The sequence below is a fragment of the Schistocerca gregaria genome, chromosome 9 (assembly GCF_023897955.1).
Source record: "Schistocerca gregaria isolate iqSchGreg1 chromosome 9, iqSchGreg1.2, whole genome shotgun sequence".
In the NCBI taxonomy this organism is placed as follows: Eukaryota; Metazoa; Arthropoda; class Insecta; order Orthoptera; family Acrididae; genus Schistocerca; species Schistocerca gregaria.
Window position 1 is genome coordinate 101,825,035 of NC_064928.1, and position 20,098 is coordinate 101,845,132.

Sequence of the window (20,098 nt, forward strand, 5' to 3'; positions counted from 1 at the left end):
AATTGCAGATAGGCACAGACGGAAAGGCTGTTATATACTAAGCTTTTGGCCAAAGCCTTCTTCAGAACAGCAAGGGGACACACACACACACACACACACACACACACACACACACACACACACACACTAGCACAAGCAGGCACACCTCACACATACATCACCACTATCTCCTTGTAGGCAGCAGTCGGCCAGGCCTAAGATTTAATTCATGAGTTATGTTTTAATTTTACTTTTATTTCTGTTTGAACATTTCTCAACTTCCTCCTAAATGTGTTACATCATTGATATTAGGAAGGTGGAGCCACTCATGTGTTAACAGTGAACAATTTAGCTGAGATGCCTTTTTTCTTTATTTAACTTGCCCATTTTTATTTGCTTTTCAGCACCATATTCTCCATATCTGTGAATATGTCTGCTTCACTCAGAGATGCAGCAAAAGTCCTTCATTCACATTTATATAATTTATTTTCGTCATAGAAAACAGTGACTTTTTCTCTGATGAAAATTATGCAGATGAATGAACAATCAAACCTAACTCTCAGTGATTCTTGCTGCTGAGTGGGGAGGTGTATGAGATATTACATTGACCCTGACAGCAGTAGCAATCTGAGATTTTTTTGTAATTATTATTATCAGTTTAGTGGAACTTATTTACTTAGCATTTGAGAGTTAGGTTTGATCAGTTTAACACTCAGGCGCCAACGCCCGTAAAAATACGGGTGTGCGCGGCCTGCCCGAAAGTCCAGCACCCGTGCGTGTTCTCGTTCTACCCCTTCCTTCCTTTGTGTGTTCTTACGACTCCCGTTTGTCTGGGAGGCGCTGCATGGACTGTAGTTAGAGTTTGGTCACTAGATGGTGCGGGCATGCTGTGGAAGGGTGTGCTTCCCTTTTTGTTTGTCGGATTTTGTGAACGGCGATTTTTTCCCACGTGGTCTCAGTAGCATCGACATGGCGAAGTGTGGCTTGATGGATGAAGAAATTGCTCGCGAGTTATATCGTGATTTAGAAGAAAGTGTCGTTGATTTGTCAGAGGAAGATATTGTAGATGACTCTGATGACGATGATGATGATGATGATGATGATGATGATGATGTGGACTATTTTCAAGAAGTTTCTAGCAGTTCAGGTAAAGAATTCTGACAGCAAAACATATATTACTTTTGTTCAGATTTTCACTGAAAAAACTCTCAGTATGTAATTATGATTTTATTTGCAAATACTACTCTTCTGATAGTTTCAGAAGAAGAGAGCAGATGTCCAAGCACTTCAGCAGCAAGTAATCCCGTCAATATTGTGCCTGAAGAACGAGCAAGACTGACAGCGAGGGGGAAGCCGAGACCTGCGCACCGCACCGATTCTGAGGAAGGTCGGACGACTACTGATCATGCACCAGATATCATTCTATTCTCAGGACAATCCGGAATATGCAGTGTTGTCAGTTTAGACCAGAACAGTGCAGCTCTAGAATTTTTTTCATATTTCCTGACAGTATGATGAAACATATAAAGGAACAAACTAATCTGTATGCTCAACAATGCATCAGGAAATTACAAAGCACAAATTCCCTTCCGCACCTGCTCATTATCAAAGTGGAAAGGAGTTACACTTACGGAAATAAGGAAGTTTCTGGCAATTGTAGTCCATATGTGTGTAAGTGTGAGGCCATGTATACGAGAGCACTGTTCCAAGAACCCTGTTGTGTCTTGTCATTCCTGTCCAAACATCTAGAGCTGTGGCAGATTTCCTTCTGTTTTGAGAAACTTCCACATTAGTGATAGTTCCTTATCTAAGAGGAAAGGAGAAACTGGCTATGACCCACTGCACAAGGTGAGACCCCTCCTAGATAATGTGTGTGCTAATTTCCAGTGTGCGTATACACCATCTCAAAAAATTACAATAGATGAAGGCATGTGAAAATTTCGAGGTCGTGTGTATTTCAAACAGTACATGCCACAAAAACCAAATAAATATGGTATGAAACTGTACATGTTATCCGAATCTGACACAGGTTACATCTGGTATTTCCGTGTTTACGCAGGTGAAAGGTCTGGCACAGTGACTCTGGTAAAGACATTGCTTGCAAATCTGTCAGGAAAAGGCTACACTTTGTTTACGGACAGATTGTACACAAGTCCAATACTTGTTCAGAACTGGAAGCTGCAAAAACTGCTCTTGTGGGAACAACAAGAAAATCTCGGCAGGGATTGCCTCGGGCTATAAAAGGTCCGAACCTTCAGCTAGGTGAACTTATTTTCAGGTGTAAAGGAAATAGGTTAGCAATGTGCTGGAAGGACAAAAGAAATGTGTGTATGATAACTACAAGGCACACTGCTGAGATGGTCATTTTCAATGATCAGAGAGGAAGAGAGAAGTCAATGCCAGCCTGTGTAGTGGACTACAATAAAAACAAGATTGGTGTTGACTTATCAGATCAGCAATTGTCATACAGCACATCTGAACATCGAACTGTCAAGTGGTGGAGAAACTTGGCATTCCATGTTATACTAATCTCAATTGTAAGTGCCTGCATATTATTCAATAAGGTTACTGGAAAACGCCTCACAACATCTCACTTCATGACAGTTATCTGTGCAGATCTTGCAGAAAGCAAAGATCTTGTACCCCAACGTGGACCATGTGGACTCTCGAGACTATCAACTGGAAATCATTTCCTGGAAAAGATTGAGACAGAAGTAGGTAAGAAACAGAAACAAAAACAGTGTGTAGTGTGTTCTCTGAGAGGAAAAAAACTGACTGGAAAAGTGTGGCGAAAAGACACAAGCTACCAGTGTAGTGAATGTAAAGTAGCATTGTGCAAAATGCCGTGCTTCAAAATTTACCACACAAAGAGCAAAATTGCATCCTAAAATAGTTACAGGAGGTTACTGTAGATAAGACATTCTAGAAAATACCAATTTTTCCTTTTTTCAAAAACAATGTTATAATAACAACGCTTGTCACAAGTATGTATTAATTCAAGAGAAAGGTATTATATATGGTTTTAAACATGAAAGTCTAGGATTTTCAATAAGAGTAATTTTATTGCTATAACTGAAACCTTCCATGAGTTGTAGTAGTTTAAAATACATTAAAAATCAACCAGTCTTTATGTTAGACACCCGAGCCCAATGGCTCAGGACCCAAAGTGTTCACTATATACATAATTTTTGTTCAAAGAAGTTGTTGGCACAGGCATTCACTCATGAAAACATATGATAATAATCTAAGTACAAGTTTATATGCCAACTAGCTCCACAGATGATGAAATGTATGATAAGATAAAAGAAATTATTCAGATAGTGAAGGGAAACAAAAATTTAATAGTCATGGATGACTGGAACTCGACAGTAGGAAAAGGAAGAAAAGGAAACTTAGTAGGTGAATATGGAATGGGAATAAGGAATGAAAGAGGGAGAATTTTGCACAGAGCATAACTTAATCATAGCTGGGTCATCCCGTGTCAATTCAACCAATATGAGAAAATGTTCCAGCTGATAGTCTCAGATTTGGCTAAAATTTAGCACACGGTCTTAATAACTTTGGAACTATTCTGCACAGTCCAGTGAAAGTTTTACAACCCAGTAACATCCACTTAGAGAACACGCTCTATGAATCAAAACACCAACAACATATTTCTGAGGGAAAATAAAAAATTCCGAAATGTAATACGTTAAAAGGTACATATTGTAGGTGCCCTCTATGCCAAATATAATGCACTCAAAAATGGTATAAATTTTTTGTGGTAAGCTTAATGTGGCCTAAACACACACAGAACTCATCTTGCCCATATCAGTCATGCAAACAGAGTTACATGCACACAAAAATTTGAAAAATTACCTGAAAAACATGGATTTTCTAAGTGTGGTAGCACAAAAGGGACAAGTGATATCCAAGCCAAATTTCAAACACTGCATAAGTAGACCATAATATAATATGGGGCAAAATTTCAACAAGTTATTGCAATGCATTTGTGTACAATAAAAGTTGACAGAGATGTATTTGGTTACGTTTCTTTTAACACAATTTTGCAAGTAATAGTGACAGCAACAGAAAGTTAAACAATGGTAGTTTTCAGGGACATTATGAGTCATTGTTAGGCAGGAACAACAAAGGAAACAAGCAACAATTACAGGTTACTCATGTTTTTAAGATTCTAGTTCGGACTGGTTGGTACTGTTGGGGAAAGTCAGTATGGAGGCAGGAGAGTGGTGCTTTTGTTCAAACAAGTTGCAGTATTGGTAGAGCACAAGCATCTGAATGTCATAAAACAACATATGGAACAAAATGTGGCATTCACTTTGTACTGTATAATCTGGATGAATCAGACCAAGATTTGTTGCTATGGAGATCTGGGATACACGCTGTGGGCACAAGAAGTACAGTCCCAGGAAACTTTGTTTGTTATCACCATATGAAAGTGTTTCTGGATAAGTATGCTTTCCTACAAAGAAGTTGTTTTGATTCATTTCAGATTCATAAGAAGATAATGAAGTGTAGCCTCAGAGAAATTGATATAAAATCAGTATTGAAAGTGAATCAGTGCATGGGACTTAACATGAAACCAGGACAAAAGTTATGTTCCAGGTGTGTTACACTGCTAAAAAAATTAAGAATATTCTGATTATTTACATGGCAGTGACGAAGAGTATGAGCCACTTACAACTGCAACGGATGAGCAATTAAATACTTCAGTGACTGCTCTTGGTTTGTCTCCCATGGAGACACAAAAAATTGGGAATAGAGACAGGCTATGGTAGAAGAAAACTACAAGAAGCACAAATGGAACTAAAATTAAAAATAACTGACACATTAATGCTGGAAGAGGAAGAACTATTTGCTCCAAAGGAACAGAAATCATGCCAGAAATGCTCTGATTTGGACAAAATAATTGTGCATGATTTGAAAGAAAAATATGCCTTATCCACGCACCAGGAAAAAGTAGCTATTCTTACCCTTGCACCTTCCAGCTGGTCTATTGACTACACTGCAAAGGAATTCAATGTTTCTACATTTAAGGTAAAGCTAGCTAGGAAAATAAAAGCAACCCAAGGAGTGCTTCTACAACTTCAGCAAGCTCAGGATAAGCAATCGAGTTCAGAAATAAAGGTGCTAGTGTCGGAGTTTTATGAAAAAAATGTCTACTGCCAAATAATGCCTGGAAAAAAAGACTATGTAACAGTGAAAATGGGAAATGTATGTGTACAGAACAAAAAAGACTGTTACTATGCAACATATCAGAACTATATGTAGAATTCAAGGAAAACTATCCCAATACCAAAGTAAGTTTATCGTCTTTTTTCAATATTCGGCCAAAATGGGTTGTGCCTGTAAGTGCAAGGGACCCACACAATGTTTGTGTATGTGAGACCTGTCAAAATGCTAAGCTGGTGTTTGCTGCTATAAAGGATCCTGGTTTAGATTACAAAGGTGGAATGAAGCCGCTAGTGTGTGACATCAGTTCCTACCAGTGCATGATCCACAGGTGTGAAAAGTGTCCTGGTAAGGCAAATATTGCGGAACACATGAATAACAAACTATGGTGAACTCCTTATGGATGACAATGAACTTGTTTCTTATAAACAATGGACACACATGGATCGCACAAGTCTTGAAACAAAGCAAAGTACAGTAGAAGATTTTGTTGAAATGTGTTGTCAGAAAACACACAAACTCACCACACACAGCTTCACAGCAACAGCACAATCAGCTTATCTCCAGTTTTGTAAGAATAATTTGGAACAAGATGAAATTATTGTAATACTAGACTTTTCTGAAAATTATGCATTTATAGTTCAAGATGCCATCCAAGGATATCATTGGGACAACAGTCAGGCAACTCACCAGCGAGTTGTGATTTACTATAGAGGTGAATCAGGTGATGTGTCTGTCATGAAACTGTGCATTTCTAGTGACTGTTTAATTCATGATGCCATTGCAGTTCATGCCCACATTCGCACTCTCATGACATGTAAAAAACAAGCTGCCTCACATACATTTTGTGAAATACTTCGGTGATGGGGAAGCTAGTCAGTACAAAAACTGTAAAAAAACTCGATAATTTATGCATGCATTACCATGATTTTCAGATTTATGCAGAACAGAATTTTTTCGTAACAAGTCATGATAAAAATGTATGTGATGGTATTGGTGCTACCATTAAGCGCATGGTATCACGAGCTAGTCTGCAGCACCCTATAGAAGGTCACATTCTATCACCTCTTCAATTATTTTACCTGGGTACAGAAAAATATCTCTGGCATACAGTCATTCTATGTTTCGATAGATGAAGTGAAATCAGTCGAAGATTTGCTAAAAAGCAGACTAGAACACTTTAAAACTGTTGCAGGCACAAGGAGCCATCAATACTTCTCTCCAGCAGACTCTGACAATGTGCAGATGAGCAGACTGTCCGGTTATAACTATAGGTTCATGCACAACATGTGTCTTCATAGTGTGTCTGGCCTAGGATTCAGAAACAAAAGCAGCAACATACAACCAGGTTGTTATGTTGTTGCTGTTTATGATGACAAATGGTACTTGAGATGTGGTGCAGAGTGCTGTGAAGCAGGTGATGTATTTGTGAACTTCATGGCACCAACAGGACCAGCAAGATCATTTCATTGGCCATGTTTGGCAGACAGGTGTAGGATTCCTTTTGAACATACTCTTATGACAGTTCCAGTTCCTACCACAGTGTCAGGAAGACAGTACAATTTGCCACTCAATGTACAGAGTACAGTAGCTAAAGTGTGGGAGAACTTCTGTTCGAAGTACAATCAACTGGTTTTTAGCAGTTAACATGCAGTAAATATTAATGATAGGTTGTGTTAATTTGTCTATATTTTGTTCTTAGTGATTAAACAGTTATGGGAGAGGATAAGAAGAGGCAGAACATTTTATGGTATGTTTTGTGTTGTGGAACAATGACCACATCACCAAATACATTGTCAACTTCCATTGTACGCAAATGTCTTGCAATAACATTCTGAAATTTTGAGATATATATCATTATGGTCTACTTACGCAGTGTGTGAAATATGGCTTGGCTATCACTTGTCCCTTTTGTGCTACCACACTTAGAAACTCTATGTTTTTCAGGTAATTTTTCAAATTTTTGTATTTTCGTGTACATGTAACTCAGTTTTTGTGACTGATATGGGAATGATGAGTTCTGTGTGTGTTTAGGTCACAGCTAACACTTGGTTCAAGTATCATGAAAGAAGGTTGTATACATGGAAGAACTCTGGAGATACTAAAAGGTATCAGATTGATTATATAATGGTGTTATAACCTTTAATCACAATAATTGCGTGGATTTTCACACTCTCTCTTAGAAACAATAGCTGATCACATGATTACAACTCAGTCTCTCGTATTCGACTGCTGTGCCGTGACATGCGGCCGGTGCCGTTCGTAGCTAGGTGGCGCTCCCGCGCTCATCTGATTTGCGGAGCGCCTCTATCGCCGTTTGTGCGTACTGTCGTGGCGGCACTGTTAAATGTCGTGGCACTATCACAACACTTTTCCCCCCTTGAAAAAAATAAACACTCACTTCCTTGGAGACATGGACAGCGCAGAGACATCCATGGCCTCTTGTGAGGCCCCGAGGAGATCCCGCGCAGAGACACGGGAGTATGGTCGAAAATGTCCAGGACGGAAGCTCGTGCGAGGAACGTGTCTCCTGGATGAGATGATGGGTGACAACTCCGGAGCAGCATCCATAGGTGTCATTGACCTGGGAGTGTGCTCCAGCGAGATGGGTCCCGGAGAAGGCGGCGTCGCGACTGGGGCCGGTTCCGGAGTACTTGGAAGCGGCAGCGACGGCGGCTGCATCAACACGGACGGTAGATCGGCAGCAGCGACAGGACTGGCGTCTCGAGCTGGTGGAGGCGAAGGATGGGGCGGTGGCACAAGCGTGGCCACCACTCGTGGGCGCATCTGGTCGTAATGGCGAACAACCGTGCCGTCGCCCGTACGGATTTCACAAAGCCGGCGGCCACGAAGAGCCTTGACCACCCCTGGAATCCATTTAGGGCGAGATCCATACCCTCGTGCCCACACGTCGGCGCCCACCGAGTATTTTCCCGCACTAGGGGACACAGTACAAGGCCTGACAGGGTGAAGCAGGTGCAGTAGAGTGCGCGGTTGGCGGCCATGCAAGAGTTCGGCAGGGCTGTGATCACCCAGAGGCGTGAAGCGATAAGAACTCAGGAATTGCAGCAGGGCGTCATCTGTGGAAAAATCACTAAGGAATTTTTTCATCTGGCATTTGAAAGTGCGGACAAGGCGCTCGACCTCCCCATTCGATTGCGGATGGAAGGGAGGTGCGGTAACATGATGAATCCCTTGTCCAGTACAAAAATCACGGAAGGCCTGCGAAGAGAACTGAGGGCCATTGTCCGTGACGATCGTGGATGGAAGACCTTCTAGCGCAAAGATTTTGGACAAAGCCAGCGTCGTCGCCGCAGTGGTGGGCGACGGACATCTAACAACAAATGGAAACTTCGAGAAGGCGTCAATCAACAGTAGCCAATAAGTACCGAGGAAGGGGCCAGCAAAGTCGGCGTGCACCCGTTCCCATGGCTGAGCTGGATCAGGCCACGGAGAGGGCATTGTACGAGGTGCCGCCAGTTGTTGAGCACACTGGCCACATGCAGCAACCATATGGGCGATGTCCGAATCAATGCCGGGCCAATAAACGTGCCTGCGGGCCAGGGACTTAGTCCGAGAAATACCCCAATGGCCTCCGTGCAACAGTTTGAGAACATCTTTGCGAAGAGAGGCTGGCACCACGACCCGTGGAGATGCGCCATCCGTGGCCAGAAGAACAACACCATCACGAACAGACAGACGAAGGCGCAAGGCATGGTAGTTGCGAAGGGGATCCGATGCCCGGCCCCCGGTCCTGTCCGGCCAACCTCGTTGTACAAAACCGATCACCCGACGCAGGACCGGGTCCCGCGCAGTAGCTGACGCGACCTGCGAACCTGTAAGTGGAAAGCCCTCGACCACACGACGTTCTTCCTCATCAATGTGGAAACAGAGGAGTTCATCGCGATCGAAAACAGGGTCGGGGCCCATCGGCAATCGCGACAATGCATCCGCGTTTGCGTGCTGGGCCGTGGGGCGATAGTGAATCTCATAATGAAAACGAGACAAGTATAAGGCCCAACGTTGCAGGCGGTGAGCTGCCTTATCCGGAAGTGACGCCGAGGGGCTGAACAGAGAGACCAGCGGTTTGTGGTCGGTGATGAGGTGAAACTTAGAACCATACAAAAAAACGCTGAACTTTTTTAGAGCATAAATGATAGCGAGCGCCTCCTTTTCGATTTGAGAGTAACGCCGTTGCGCCTCGTTGAGGGTCTTGGAAGCATAGGCAATGGGTCGTTCCGACCCATCCTCATACCGATGGGCGAGAACAGCTCCTAGGCCATACTGTGACGCGTCAGTCGCCAGAACCAAGTGCTGACCCGGACGGAATGTGGCAAGACAAGGCGCCGACTGCAAATGAGCCTTCAGGCGGACAAAAGCCTGCTCACACCCGTCGGACCAACAGAAGGGGACGTTTTTGCGTAACAGCTGATGCAGAGGATAAGCTACCGCTGCTGCGGATGGAATGAATTTGTGATAATAAGCAATCTTGCCTAGAAACGCCTGAAGTTCTTTGACCGTAGACGGCCGGGGTAGAGCGTTAATGGCCGCAACGTGCGCACGGAGAGGGCGTATGCCCTCACGGGACAACTGGAAACCAAGATACTCAATGGAGGGTTGGAAGAACTGTGACTTGTCCAGATTGCACCTCAACCCAGCCGAATGCAAAACTCGAAACAGTGAACGTAAATTACGAAGGTGCTCCGCAGTGGAGGCTCCCGTGACAACAATGTCATCCAGATAGTTTATGCAGCCGGGAACAGAAGCCGTGAGCTGTTCCAAAAACCGCTGAAAAATGGCCGGTGCGCTAGCGACGCCAAATGGTAATCGCTGGTACTGATACAACCCACAAGGAGTGTTGATAACGAGAAATTCCTTGGAAGGAGTGTCCAACGGCAACTGATGGTACGCCTCCGATAAGTCAAGTTTGGAAAAGAACTGGCCCCCAGCGAGCTTGGTAAACAACTCCTCAGGACGAGGAAGAGGATAAGTGTCAATGACGCTCTGAGCGTTGACAGTGGCTTTAAAGTCACCACACAATCGCAGACTCCCGTTTGGTTTAGAAACCACCACGATCGGCGATGCCCATTCGCTGGAGGTAACCGGAAGGAGAATCCCTGAAGCTGTTAACCTGTCTAGCTCAGCCTTGACAGGTGCACGCAACGCCACCGGAATAGGGCGTGCCCGGAAAAACTTAGGGCGAGCCGTAGGTTTAAGAGTAATGTGGGCTGCAAAATCCTTGGCACAACCCAGACCAGCAGAGAACACGGACGAAAATTCACAACACAATCCATCAAGCTGTTGATACGGAATGTCCTCAGATATGAGGTGCACATCATCATCAATGGAGAACCCAAACAACTGGAAAGCATCATAACCGAACAGGTTTTCAGTGCCCGCATGATCCACCACATAAAACGTGAGGGGCCGAACAACAGACTTGTAGGCAGTGGAAGCATCAAACTGGCCCATGATAGGAATTTTCTGCTGATTATAAGTCCTCAGATTGCGCGTAACTGGAGACAAAGAAGGGGAGCCCAACGCCAAATACGTGCGAGAATTAATGAGAGTTACTGCAGAGCCAGTGTCCACTTGCATGCGGATGTCTTTATTCAGAACACGAACAGTAACAAACGACTTATTTGTTTGAGAAAGCACACAGTGAACATCCATGTCCGACGCCTCGTCCTCGTTGACAGGAACTTTATGGGACTGACACACAGAAGCAATGTGGCCTTTTTTCCTACATGAATTACACGTGGCCCAACGTTTTGGACACGCTGCCCTGTCGTGCTGTACGAAACAACGGGGGCAAGAAGGAAGCGCGGAACAAACCGGCTTCTGTGGTTGCTGGTTTCGCTGCGAGCGTTGCGGCCCAACGCGACGTTGTTTACGCGAGTGAACCGCCGCCACATCTTCGTTCTCCTGTGCAACAGGCAAATTGTCCTTGTCGAGAGTTGACTGTACAGCGCCTACATCACACCACGCGTCTATTTGCGCGCCAGCAGCGTGAGACACTTCAAAGGATTGAGCGATGCTTAGAACTTCCGACAACGACGGGTTTGGCAGTTGTAGGGCACGTTGCCGAACTTCTTTATCAGGAGCAAGCCGTAGAATAGCATCCCTAACCATTGAATCCGCATAAGACTCGTGATGAGTGTCCGTGACAAACTGACATTTCCTACTCAGGCCATGTAGTTCCGCCGCCCAAGCCCGGTAAGATTGATGGGGCTGTTTACGACACCGGTAGAACGCCACGCGGGCGGCAACGACGTGGGTGTTTGTTCGATAATAGGCAGACAATAAGTCACACATTTCTTGGAAGGACAGGGAGGCTGGTTCCCGCAGAGGGGCTAACTGAGATAGCAGCTGATAGACCCGAGGGGAAATCCAAGATAGAAATAACGACTTACACATAGGAGCGTCGACAACGTCGAAAGCCAAGAAGTGTTGCCGCAAACGCTTCTCATAATTCTCCCAGTCTTCAGCGGCCTCGTCGTAAGGAGGGAATGGAGGCGGAGAAGAGGAAGACAGACGATGAGTAAGCGACGTCGACAACGCCTGAATCGCTGCCGTCAGCTGTGTTTGTTGTTCAATGAGCGCTTGCATAAGCTGTTCCATGTCTGCCCCGTCACGAACACGCAAATCCACAACGCGGTGAAAATATCCCGACCTCGTCGCCAAAAAGTGTTATAACCTTTAATCACAATAATTGCGTGGATTTTCACACTCTCTCTTAGAAACAATAGCTGATCACATGATTACAACTCAGTCTCTCGTATTCGACTGCTGTGCCGTGACATGCGGCCGGTGCCGTTCGTAGCTAGGTGGCGCTCCCGCGCTCATCTGATTTGCGGAGCGCCTCTATCGCCGTTTGTGCGTACTGTCGTGGCGGCACTGTTAAATGTCGTGGCACTATCACAACAAATGGTAAGACAGAGATTTAGGAACCAGGTTTTAAATTGTAAGACATTTCCAGGGGCAGATGTGGACTCTGACCAAAAGCTATTGGTTATGAACTGTAGATAAAAACTGAAGAAACTGCAAAAAGGTGTGAATTTAAGGAGATGGGACCTGGATGAACTGAAAGAACCAGAGGTTGTACAGAGTTTCAGGGAGAGCATAAGGGAACAATTGACAGGAATGGGGGAAAGAAATGCAGTAGGAGAGGAATGGGTAGCATTGAGGGATGAAATAGTGAAGGTAGCGGAGGATCAAATAGGTAAAAACACGAGGGCTGGTAGAAACCCTTGGGTAACAGAGGAAATATTGAACTTAATTGATGAAAGGAGAAAATATAAAAATGCAGTAAATGAAGCAGGCAAAAAGGAATACAAACGTCTCAAAAATGAGATCAACAGGAAGTGCAAAATGGCTAAACAGGCATGGCTAGAGGACAAACATAAGGATGTGGAGGCTTACCTCACTAGGGGTAAGATAGATACTGCCTACAGAAAAATTGAAGAGACCTTTGGAGAATGGAGAACCACTTGCGTGAATATCAAGAGCTTTGATGGAAACCCAGTTCTAAGCAAAGAAGGGAAAGCATAAAGGTGGAAGGAGTATATAGAGGGTCTATACAAGGGCAATGTACTTGAGGACAATATTATGGAAATGGAAGAGGATGTAGATGAAGATGAAATGGGAGATATGATACTGTGTGAAGAGTTTGACAGAGCACTGAAAGACCTGAGTCGAAACAAGGCCCCCCGGAGTAGACAACATTCCATTAGAACTACTGACGGCCTTGGGAGAGCCAGTCCTGACAAAACTCTACCATCTGGTGAGCAAGATGTATGAGACAGGCGAAATACCCTCAGACTTCAAGGAGAATATAGTAATTCCAATCCCAAAGAAAGCAGGTGTTGACAGATGTGAAAAGTACCGAACTATCAGTTTAATAAGTCACAGCTGCAAAACACTAATGCGAATTCTTTACAGACGAATGGAAAAACTGATAGAAGCCAACCTCGGGGAAGATCAAGTTGGATTCCGTAGAAATGTTGGAACACGTGAGGGAATACTGACCCTACGACTTATCTCAAAAGAAAGATTAAGGAAAGACAAACCTACATTTCTAGCATTTGTAGACATAGAGAAAGCTTTTGACAACGTTGATTGGAATACTCTCTTTCAAAATCTGAAGGTGGCAGGGGTAAAATACATGGAGCGAAAGGCTATTTACAATTTGTACAGAAACCAGATGGCAGTTATAAGAGTCGAAGGGTATGAAAGGCAAGCAGTCGTTGGGAGGAGAGTGAGACAGGGTTATAGCCTATCCCCGATGTTATTCAATCTGTATATTGAGCAAGCATTAAAGGAAACAAAAGAAAAGTTTGGAGTAGGTATTAAAATCCACGGAAAAGAAACATAAACTTTGAAGTTCTCCCATGACATTGTAATTCTGTCAGCGACAGCAAAGGACTTGGAAGAGCAGTTGAACGGAATGGACAGTGTCTTAAAAGAGAGTATAAGATGAACATCAACAAAAGCAAAATGAGGATAATTGAATGTAATAAATTAAGGCGGGTGATGCTGAGGAAATTAGATCAGGAAATGAGACACTTAAAGTAGTAATGGAGTTTTGCTATTTGGGGTGCAAAGTAAGTGATGATGGTCGAAGTAGAGAGGATATAAAATGTAGACTGGCAATGGCAAGGAAAGTGTTTCTGAATGGAAATTTGTTATCAAGTATAGATATAAGTGTCACAAAGTCGTTCTGAATGTATTTGTATGGAGTGTAGCCATGTATGGAAGTGAAACATGGACGATAAATAGTTTAGACAAGAAGAGAATAGAAGCTTTCGAAATGTGGTGCTACAGAAGAATACTGAAGATTAGATGGGTAGATCACATAACTAATGAGGAGGTATTGAATAGAATTGGGGAGAAGAAAAATTTGTGGCACAACTTGACTATAAGAAGGGATTGTCTGGTAGGGCATATTCTGAGGCATCAAGGGATCACCAATTTAGTATTGGAGGGTAAAAATCGTAGAGGGAGACTAAGAGATGAATACACTAAGCAGATTCAGAAGGATGTAGGTTGCAGTAGGTACTGGGAGATGAGAAGCTTGCACAGGATAGAGTAGCATGGAGAGCTGCATCAAACCAGCCTCTGGAATGATGACCACAACAACAATAATCTAAGTGAGCGTGTGATACGAAACAGATAAAAACTGGCAGGTTAGAAAAATGTTAAATTAGTCACTATAATCCATATCTTTTTTATGTTTACAGGTGAGCAGCTCCACCTGTCTAGTATCAGTTATGTAATATATTTAGGAGGAAGTATAGCAATGTTCCAATAAAAATGTGTTACAATATATATTCCAGATTTATTTAGTTTGTTCATAGATATGTTTTTTACTTTTTTCAGTAACAGGGAGATTCCATGGTTGACGTTAGTCAACGTTACATTTCGAAAACAGTGTTTTATTATGTTGACTTGTTATCAATCTATAAACCCTTATTTACTTTTGTAAATCATCATTATAAATTGTGGTATTCAGGCAAAGGTCTTGAAGCATTATTTAAGCGGGAAAGAGCATTAAAATCAAAGAACAAGAATATTATCTATGTTGTGACTAATGTTACAAATTTGGGACATCCTATTCCTAATGTGCATTTTAGGTCAAAAGAGTCGTCAAACTATTAGGAGTATGGATCTGGTTTTTATCACAGAAAATGGATATTAGGTCGGCATTCAAATGGGAGAGTTACAGATTTCTAAAAATATTTATACCATGTGAAACATTGTAATACACTGAAAAAGTTGCGTGACTCAATGTTACACGTGACTCGTGTTCCTTGCTACTTCTTGTTGGATAACCTTTTTCCCTACAAGCAGAGAAATAAAAATATGACATTATGTGCCAAATAAGATAAACTTAATGTTAACATTTCACTTTTTAAACACTATGAAAAATTATAAGAGCATGACATCTGTGAAAATGAACTAAAAATTCAATTAAGTCAGAACTGAAAATACCCTCTTGCATTGAGAACATCAAGTGGATTAATTTTCTTTATAATTTCATCACATTTTACAGGCCATTTCCAATAGTGCCCTTAACACTCCATTGCACGGATTAAGTAAGAATTTCCAAAAACTGCACGTACTTCTCCAGCACTGAATTTACTGTCATATTCTACTTTGTACCAGTCTCCAATTTTCACACTTTCTACAGTTTCTCCAGTATGATGATCTGCAGCAGAAAAATTCTTTGGAGGCATCAGGTATGTTTGTAGTACTCCTTTCCGGTAGTGAAAGCAGTGAATGCTTTTTATGTTTGGTACTAATGACACTGAAGAAAATATTTGAGACAGATTAAGTTTCACATTGATTCCTTGAATTTCATCAATCGGCACACGAAAAACCTGCTTAGTTGTGGTACTTGCAGCTACCTGAAACCTGCTTAGTTGTGGTACTTGCAGCTACCTGAGTGAAAGTTGATGCGTTACCTACTATGAATTTTCACTTTTTAACTGCATTCCTCACTAATCATTCTGCAACTGCACCAATTCCATCTATGGCTTCTTTCCATGGGATGTAGCAAATAAGTTCCAATAGATTTCCACATTATGAAATGATTGAAATTGAGGTAGAGCAGCAGTAATATGTTTGTTTTTAAATCATGAGGCAGGTCTATCTGACTAGATTGAAACTACCTTCACATTTTCAGGCAAAGTTGACTGTACCTTGCTAATGCAAGCAATAGTAGTACTCGAACTATGGCTTTATCCAGAGCACTTTGTGACTGATACGGTGACAAACTTGCTTTACTAGGTTGCTGATCTTACCTCTTATGTTGCCTATGTTTTCTAACTCTCTCCGTATTTTTAGCTCTTCTTTCTTCTAATAACAGTCCTTTCTTATGTTGACTCAACTGTAGAACTTTTGTTTCTGCTTCTGTTGGCTTTTTCGAGCTTCTTCCAGGTGCTGCTTCTTAAATTCTTAACGTGTTCCTTAACTCAGCTTTTCCCTCCTCCTACTCTGTCTTTCTGCTGCTGTTAGGGCCATCCTCTTCTTTGAATCTTAAAATAATACAACTGTGATTCAGATTACGTGACTCATGTTACACATTTAATTTTCTTTTTTTACTATACAGGTTGAAATTGGGTAATTTTTAGTAGTGATATTAGTTACACAGTCACACTAAGAAGTAAATTACTGAACAAGATAAAGTTATCTCTAATATCTCTATTGGTATAAAAACTTAATTTCATGAAAGTGACTCATGTGACATGAAAGTTCATGCTATTGTATCATTTACCCCCAACCTATAATTTACCTACTTCAGTTTTATACTCGTTATGCAATACATTAGGGTATGTAACATTAATATAAATAATTATACACTAACTCTTACCTGCCAATTAGTTGAAATGAAGGTCCAAAATCTCTAATAATTCACACTCTCATTACATAAAAAACATATGACATTATAAAATTGGCTAAAAATTATGCAGGGAAAGCAATAATGGGCCACAAATTATTGTTGCCATACAGTAAAAGTCCAGCATTTTCAAAAAAATGTATAAAAAGTACCAAATCTCAAACTTTTAAATAGTGTGTGTCCTACTTTACATAGAATATCCCATCACATTGTTATTGACATTCTGAATTAATAGCTATGTTTCACCCAAAAGTGCTTAGTGCTTCCTGGCTTCCACAAAGAGGAAGCATCTGAAAACCATATGTTAATGGGCCCTACGATAACCCATTTGTAATGTCGTTCTGATGTTCAGAAGGCGACACTGTACTTCATGTTCCTCATTTTCACTTTCCCAATCCTGCTGCCATTCATCAAGTGTCCAGTTTGGAAGGCCTTTGACTTCTTCTTCTTCTTCTTCTTCTTCTTCTTCTTCTTGTTCTTGTTCTTGTCATTACCGGCCCGCTAATGATCACATTTATTCCACTAAATTTTCCCACCTCTTTTGTTCTGACTTCTTTTTATAGTTATCCATACTCTTTCATAAGCCAGTTGAATTTTAATTTTTCAAAATGCTGTACAATTTCTCTTTCCAGTCTGTAAGGACTAATTTCTTGGATGCCAAAATATACCAGAATTAAAAAATGGCATCATACAATAGTAAACGGGTTGTCATTTACTGTTTGTCAAATAGGATGTACTGGCATGTTGTGCTTGACCTGGTTGGAACCTTGGCTCATGATCGGTTGTTGCATTTTGCTTTGTGTTGGCTTTTTTGTCTAGACATGACTTATATCTTACGTACATCGCAGAATGGAGAGAAAGTTCTTGTATTACAGGCCTTTAGTGATACGATGTTCGTTTTGTGTGTTTACATTTGTCGATTGTGTACAAGGATTTACCAGTAAATCCTTGATCCTTTAAAGAACCGAATTGCACCATATGAAACAACTTCAGATGCCTTGAATACTTCAATGATTAGTTCATGTGCTATTGTTTAATGTTAAGCACGTAAGTGAATGAAAGTTTAGGGAAAATTTGACATTATGCGTGAAGTATGTTGGAAGTTGCTAAGAGCCTACCACATTGAAGCCCTGTCCCAAGTGTAACAGCTTGACAATGCCGATTTCACTGTCTCTCCTATCGCTTGCTGGAATACTTTTCACAGAATGAGCAGTGTCAAAGGTATCATCTCAGCTTCAGTTCTCCCCACGTCTGAAGAGTCCGAAGAGAATTGTCTCCATCTGTAACAAAAATAAGTCGCCTAGGTGTTGCAGAGATTCAGGTATTTCACCATAAGTCAAGCAGCGCATTACAGCACATTGCTGTTTCAGACTTATTCACACCCACAGTATATGGCAAGTGGTTTCGTTCAGTGCAACTCATTCTACAAGTGCAAGAAATTCGTGGATGGAAGAGATTAATGCAGACTACCAGTAACACAGTTAATTGAGAGAGAAATGAAGTTACTTTCTGGTCATTCATTAGTTCACCGCCAACTGACAACAACACAATTACACAACTCTACAATACACTGTCACTACAGACTGCAGCAAGATGCCACATTTACGAATCCAGTCCCTTTCCCACCAACACTACGAAGATCACAGACATCACCATACTTAAAATGTACACTTCTCAGCCTTTATTTGAGAGAATTTATTTCACATAACAACTGCAAATAAGTACTCCTTTAATAAATCACAAATAACTCCCCTTTAGAACCATGAGCTCAGCAAAAATATCTTATCTGCTCACATAAAGAGAACACCACAGAAAATTTTGAAAAGCAAACAGCAGTGGGGGAAGTTTCCTTATCCAACAGAAAGCTACAGCTGCTGCACAGGTTAACTAATGATCAGTTTCCAGTTTTGCAGTGTAGAACAGTGTATAGAGATTTACGTGGATTCTGTCCATATGTGCTTGTGTGTGTGTGTTATTAGTAACTCATATCTGCACACTGTATAGTGTTAATGCACTTTGTGATAAATAAACAACCCCTTGGGCTTGTTTACGAACTGCGTCACCAGTGGTTCGTAAGACGCACTCCAGCAACTCAGTATAATTTGTGAAACGCTCTGTAGTGGCCCCTTGTGACTGACTGAACAATGACTAGCAACCAGTGTCTGAACAGTGATTAGCAACCTGTGTATACTCATGTATGTGTCTGCTTCTTTTATACTTCAATTGATTTCTGATGCCTTGTTTCGTAATTTTGCTATATTTTGTTAAACAAGATGTATCTGTGTTTGTTAGGTCTGAAGGTGGTCGCTACTGAAATCGTGATCCATAACTGTGATAAAAATTATACAATCTTTCTTACATTTTTTCTGGTTTCATTTTCTTTTATTGGATCTAAAACTATTGTTTCTTGATGCATATGAAGATACTGGCCAACTTACTGCCTTGTAATGTGAATTTTTGCATTTGTAGAGAACAGTTTTTGTATAATTAATGTATTTTGTTAAGTGAAATGGTAAATCAGTTTCTCTTAACTGAGCTGTTTCTCCCTCATTAGGGTTTATGGCTTCCTGGATGATTAAATTTAACAATAATATTAGGAAAAGGATACTGGTAGATTGCTACTCACAGTAAAGATGAGCATTGAGTTGCAGACAGGCACAACAAAAAGACTGTTACATGTAGCTATCGGCCAAATCCTTCCTCAGAAAACACACACACACACACACACACACACACACACACACACACACACACACACACACACACAGAGAGAGAGAGAGAGAGAGAGAGAGAGAGAGAGAGAAGCACACCTCACGCACTCTCGATTGCCATCACCGACATTTCTGGTCGGCGTTCAGTTTTGCGTGAGATGTTCTTGCAGTTGTGCATGAGATGTTCTTGCTTTGTGTGTGTGTGTGTGTGTGTGTGTGTGTGTGTGTGTGTGTGTGTGTGTGTTTTTCATTTGTGTGCCAGAATTATTAAATGATTCTGCAAATGCTAAACAATCAGTTTTGTGATGACCCTTTCCTAGGAAATTTTTATTGTATATTGGATGTTAGATTCTGGCAATTTGTTCCTCCATTCTCTGGTCAGTTTTTCAAAGTCACTGTTAAAAAAGGTTGGAGCTAGCTCATCACCTTGCCTAAGGCATGGTTAATTATTTATTTCAATAATTTAATTTTATCTTTACAGTTTATTTGACCCTCGAATGTGCTCACCTATGTATAAAAGTGCGCCAACTGTAAATAATATTGTTTTGTACCATTCCATTGTTTTACAACTGTGAGGCCACTTCTATTCCTTCATTGTTGCTTCAGCTAACACAGTGATAAGCTATGTTGGTATATAGCCAAGTGAGCAGCAGAAATATAAAATAAACAATAAGCCATGTGAAAAAAATGTGCGATCCATGCAAGAAAATGGCTCAGATTCCGAGCTTGCAGCACAGCTCCCTAATGAGGCAGTTGCCTACAAGATAATTAGTAGTCCACTAAGTATTTGGTGGGGATATGATGTAACTGCAGTGTTTAATGTTTCCAGTGGGGTCAT

General features: G+C 41.5%; 1 protein-coding gene across 1 annotated transcript in view; it reads left to right on the forward strand.

Moving 5' to 3' along the window:
• Window positions 1–20,098, forward strand: part of LOC126292114 (uncharacterized) — a 132,028-nt gene that overhangs the window by 48,993 nt on the left and 62,937 nt on the right. The gene's annotated exons all lie outside the window — the stretch shown is intronic.